This window comes from Dama dama, chromosome X (assembly GCF_033118175.1).
Source record: "Dama dama isolate Ldn47 chromosome X, ASM3311817v1, whole genome shotgun sequence".
Lineage (NCBI taxonomy): Eukaryota > Metazoa > Chordata > Mammalia > Artiodactyla > Cervidae > Dama > Dama dama.
Genome location: NC_083714.1, coordinates 148,639,315 through 148,645,703, shown reverse-complemented (window position 1 = coordinate 148,645,703; position 6,389 = coordinate 148,639,315).

Sequence of the window (6,389 nt, the reverse complement as noted above, 5' to 3'; positions counted from 1 at the left end):
TTGCACCCCATCCTCCGCTAGACATGTCAGGAAGGGGTTTTGTGATGTCAAACTCACCCAGGGCCACCATTGTCTGGGCAATAGACTTGCTGACATCATAAAGCATGAGGCTGAGGCCCCATGGGGACGGCTATACATAGTGGTGCACAGGGGCTCTGAGCAGAACACTGTGAGTCCTCCAAATGACTGAGGTGACTGGGAAGCCACGAGGCTCCAGAGTAGTTATGGAACACCCACCTCCTGTTACCCAAGAGAAGATGAAGACCTCCTATCAATTGAGGTCCAGAAAAAATTATCAAGATGAACTGAACCCAGCCAAACTCCTCTTGCCTATCGACCCCACCTGAGAAGAAACCCTCCACTGTCTTTTCCTGGATCATATCCCTTCTCTGCCCACACCCCTTCTCCTGAAGCCAACGTTCCCACCTCTCTTCACACTCTTCCGTAAACCAGTGCCATTCTTGCTCCGTGTCTTGTTTTCTACAGATGGCCAGGGTAATCGTCAGGTTGAATAATCCCATTTCGGCAAAGCTGGCCAAGAAAACTTCTCTGAAAACTCCCACCACAAAAAAGCTTAAGAAAAGCAGATGCTCAAAGCTTTGTAGCCAGAGTTCAAAGCCGAATGAACAGCTGAATCAGAAGGAATCAGAGGAGGTGCTAGAGACCATGGAGACACCTGCTATTCCAGGGAATCAGAAGGAACCAGAGGAGATCCCAGGCACCATTGTGACACCTATCATTTCAGCTAATCAGAATGAATCAAAGGAGGTCCCAGAGACCATGGAGACCCCTGGATTTCCAGCTAATCAGAATGAACCATAAGAGTCCCAGAGACCCTCCAGACCCCTGCCATTCCAGCTCATCAGAATGAATCAGAGGTGTTCCCAGAGACCATGGAGAACCCTGCATTTCCAGCTAATCAGAATGAACCAGAGGAGGTCCCAGAGACCATGGAGACACCTGCCATTCCAGCTAATCAGAACAAACCAGAGGAGGTCCCAGAGAACATGGAGTCCCCTGCCATTCCAGGTGGACGAATGGACAGCCAGTGACTTCGGGGCATGTCTAGAAATATCAGAAATGCCTGGGGGACTGGCCGTTGAATACTAGCCAAAAGTACAAATGCTGAATATAATAGCAACTTCATACATCAATAAAAATTTAAATTAAATTAAGCTGATGTGAAATTATGTTTATCTCTGAGTTCTCTGATAGTGGGGGGCAGAGAGGGCAGGGAAGGGATAAGTGTGTGAGGAGGGAGTGAGATGGCCTCTGTGGAGTTGGAGATGGGACCAGAAGGTCCAGGTTGCCAGAAAGTAGGGGGACGAACTTTTTCCAGACTGAGCTTCAAAGACACACTTCCCATGGCAGAAGAGGAAGAGGACTTGGAGTTTCTCTGTGTGAGTGCAGAGATGGACACTTAGCTGGGGAGCTGTGTCGTGTGTGTGGGGGCAGTACCATTTGTTCAAAAGGCAATCAAAAGAGTTGCCCCATGAGAAGAATGGAATATTGACATTTGTAGCAACATGGAAGGTAGAATATTGAGTAAAATAACTCAGACAGAGATTGACAAATATGTATGATATCACTTATAGAATGTAAACACTCCACAAAGTAGAGAACATGATACTAATGGAGGTACACAAATATAGAGAACCATCTACTGGTTACCAACGGGGAGGTGAAGAGGGCCGGGCAATACAGAGGTGGGGGAGTGGGAGGCACACAGTGATAGTTAGGTGGACAATGAGCTCAGGGATGCAGTGTACAACATGGGAAATAGATCCAGGACTTTGTCATAACTATAAATGGAAGGCAAACATTCACAGTTGTATAATCAGAAAGGAAAGGAAAGAAAGTGGGGGGAGAAATGAGGGAAGAAAGAAGGAAAAGAAGGGCGTTTTTGGAGGTCAAAACGTCAATATTGATTAGGCCCTTTTTATCAAAGGATTCTATTTGATTTTATTTATTTTAATTGATGTGTATTTATTTTACAATATTGTGGTGGTTTTTGACATACATTGACATGAATCAGCCATGGGAGTACATGTATTCCCCATCCTGATTCCCCCTCACATCTTCCTCCCAATACAATCCCTCTGGGTCAGCCCAGTGATCCAGTCCTGGGTGCCCTGTCTTATGCATTGAACATGGACTGGCTATCCCTTTCACATATGATAATATACATGTTTAAGTGCTCTTCTCTCAGATCATCCCACCGTCGCCGTCTCCCACAGAGTCTTAAAGACTGTTCTGTAAATCTGTGTCTCTTTTGCTGTCTCCCATATAGGGTTATCATCTCCATCTTCCTCAATTCAATATATATGCCTTCGTATAGTGTATTGGTGCATTTCTTTCTGACTTACTTCACTCTGTATAGTAGGCTTCAGTTTCTCCACCTCATTCGAATGGATTCACATGTGTTTTTTAATGGCTGAGCAATATTCCATTGTTTCTATGTACCACAGCTTTCTTACCCATTTGTCTGCTGGTGGACATTTAGGTTGCTTCCATGCCCTGGTTATTGTACACAGTGCTGGGAAGAACATTGGGGCACAAGTGTCTTTTTCACTTCTGGGTGAATCACGATTTGAATGAGGAGAAACCATGATGACTCTTAGCCTGTTAGTGGTAAACCCTGACATGAGTTTGGTTGAAGGAGCCGGACCAAAGATGGAGATGATTGTTTCAAACGTCCTGAGAGTGCTCAGATGGACATGTGTGGTTTTGTCCTGCTGGGGGATATCTCCGGTTGCCCTGTTCTCACCAGCAATCGAGGATTTTGTTTCCTTCCTTTCATTTCCCTTGTTTCCGTTTCTCCCTCTTTCCTGCATACTTGTCTTCCTTTCACAAACGTTCAATGTGCTGCTCTCTGCTGTGCTTCATTGTACAGCCATGTCCAACTCTTTGAGACCCTGTGGACTGTAGCCCACCAGTCTACTCTGTCCATGGGGATTCTCCATACAAGCATAATGGAGTAGGCTGCCATTCCACCCTCCAGGGGATTGTCCCAACCCAGGGATTGAATCCAGGTCTCCCATGTTGCAGGTGGTTTTTTTTTTCTTACTATCTCAGCCATCAGGAAACCCTTATAATGGGCTTCATCTGAGACTATGTTTTTCATATCTGTAAGATCAAGTGGAGTCTATTTTATGATTTCCATGACTCTCCTTATTTTTAGAAAACACAACAAACACATTTATTCCAAGTATCCTAATGTCTCTCTCTGCCATTACTAATAGCTATGCCACTACTGCCTGAGTTTCAGTTCTCAAGGGAAATTTAGCATGACTTTTCTTACCTTCTTTAGATGTAGTATGTGCTTAAAGTGGTTCGGGGATAGTTCCATACTCTTCTTCTGAACTGGCTGCTCATGGCTTTAAACAAGTCTTCAAAAATTTAAAGGCCATTAATACATCTTTCTTATCAACTGTTGGCTCGTGCCACTTGCACATTTTTCTATAAGGTTTTAAGACCTTCTAAAAATTCTAAGAGTCATATTTTGGGTTTGTTTATGGCATGCTTTTTCGACCTCTTGAAATGTTCAGCAGTGTGATGGACCCTGGGTGAGTAAGCAACAAATGGACAACAGGATGTGAACACTTCCCAGGAAACCCAGGAAGACCCACTAAGCCAACAATCTGTCCCCAGGTGTGCAATTCAGCCTGGTTGTCTCTACGAGTCAATTGGAAAAACGAGGACTGAGGTGGAGCACACAATCCATTCCCCTTTCCTCCAGAGCCAACCAGCTCAAAGAGAGACCTTGGGAACCAGATGCATGGACAGGATGACTCAGTGTTTGTTCTAAGAATCCGAAAGCTTGTGGCAGCTGCTCATGGAAATGAATTCCACCTTGGTTCTGGCTGTGAGGTAAGCTCCAAGGGACCTTCCAGCAAGAAGACAAGATGAGAAAAGAGATTTGTGAGGGCACGTGTTGAGAAAACCTTTGCACCCAAGGTTTACACAGTTCTGAGCAAGCTCCACCCCTTGCTGGGAATACGAATCAGCCGCATGGGGGCATTTCCTGCATGGGATCCCACAGCACAACCTGAAACCTGCATTTCTCTGCTCCTTCCCCATCATCCTGTTCAAACCCAAGCCTGGGTAGTTCTCCTAGTGAGGTGACCCTGAGTCCTAGACTTGAAACGAGACAGCTCCATGTGGAGCAAGGGCAAGTGTATTCACTGCATTCTCAGACACTGAAGACAAGGGTTTCCGACTGGAGACCAGAAAATGAAGGCGAGATCCCGGAACACTGAAACAAGGATCCGGGATGCAAAGGTTTCTGTCGCCTGTCCCAGAATTCAGTAGGCTTCAAGGTGGATTAAGTCCACATTGCTGGACGGACGAGCAATGATTCTCGCTTCCAGAGACACTTAGGCAGAACCTAGTTGTCATGGAGGGAGTTTAGACAAGATATGAAAAGCTAGATAATGGTGAAAGCTGAGAGCGAACAGAATGAATGCCCGAGGGGTGTGGCTGTTGGGCAAGGTTGGGAGTAGATGCACTCTGCCTGATGTGTGACGCATCAGAGTTGACATAGAGGTGAGGGTGGCAGGTGAGTTTGGAGGCCTCTTTCGGGCATTACAAATGCCTCATTTCTCCCAGAAATTCATCTGAATTGAACCCCATCCTCCGCTAGCCATGTCAGGAAGGGGTTTTGTGATGTCAAACACACCTAGGGCCACCATTGGCTGGGGAATAGACTTGCTGACATAATAAAGCATTAGAGTGCGGCTCCATGGGGACGGCTATACTTAGGGGTGCACAGGGGCTTTGAGCAGAACACTGTGAGTCCTCCAAATGACTGAGGTGACTGGGAAGCCACAAGGCTCCAGAGTAGTTATGGAACACCCACCTCCTGTTACCCAGGAGAAGATGAAGACCTCCTATCAATTGAGGTCCAGAAAATTATCAAGATGAACTGAACCCAGCCAAACTACTCTTGCCTATCGACCCCACCCGAGAAGACACCATCCCCTGTATTTTCCTGGCACATAACACATCTCTGCCCACACCCCTTCTCCTGAAGCCAAAGTTCCCACCTCTCTTCACACTCTTCCCTAAACCAGTGCCATTCTTGCTCCGTGTCTTGTTTTCTACAGGTGGCCAGGGTAATTGTGATGGTGAATAATCCCATTTTGGCAAAGCTGCCCAAGAAAACTTCTCTGAAAACTCCCACCACAAAAAACTTAAGAAAATCAGATGCTCAGAGCGTTGTAACCAGAGTTCAAAGCCGAATGAACAGCTGAATCAGAGGGATCAGAGGAGGTGCTAGAGACCATGGAGACCCCTGCCATTCCAGGTAATCAGAAGGAGCCAGAGCAGATCCCAGACACCATGGAGACACCTACCATTTCAGCTAATCAGAATGAATCAGAGGAGGTCCCAGAGACCATGGAGACCCCTGGATTTCCAGCTAATCAGAATGAACCAGAAGAGGTCCCAGAGACCCTCCAGACCCCTGCAATTTCAGCTCATCAGAATGAATCAGAGTTTTCCCAGAGACCATGGAGAACCGTGCATTTCCAGCTAATCAGAATGAACCAGAGGAGTTCCCAGAGACCATGGAGACCCCTGCCATTCCAGCTAATCAGAACGAACCAGAGGAGGTCCCAGAGACCATGGAGTCCCCTGCCATTCCAGGTGGACCAGTGGACAGCCAGTGACTTTGGGGCATGTCTAGAAATATCAGAAATGCTTGGGGGCCTGGCCGTTGAATAGGAGCCAAAAGTACAAATGCTGAATATTATAGCAACTTCATACATTAATAAAAAATTAAATAAAATTAAGCTGATGTGAAATTATGTTTATCTATGAGTTCTCTGATAGTGGGGAACAGAGACGGCAGGGAAGGGATAAGTGTGTGAGGAGGGAGGGAGATGGCTTCTGTGGAGTTGGAGATGAGACCAGAAGGTCCAGGTTGCCAGAAAGTAGGTGGACGAACTTGTTCCAGACTGAGCTTCAAAGACACACTTCCCAAGGCAGAAGAGGAAGAGGACTTGGAGTTTCTCTGTGTGAGTGCAGAGATGGACACTTAGCTGGGGAGCTGTGCCGTGTGTGGGGAGGCAGTACCATTTGTTCAAAAGGCAATCAAAAGTGTTGCCCCATCAAAAGAATGGAATATTGACATTTGCAGCAACATGGAAGGTAGAATATTGAGTAAAATAACTCAGACAGAGATTTACAAATACTGTATGATATCACTTATAGAATGTAAACACTCCGCAAAGTAGAGAACATGATACTAATGGAGGTGCACAAATATAGAGAACCATCTACTGGTTACCAACGTGGAGTTGAAGAGGCCCGGGCAATACAGAGGTGGGGGAGTGGGAGGCACACAGTGATAGTTAGGAGGAAGATGAGCTCAGGGATGCAGTGTACAA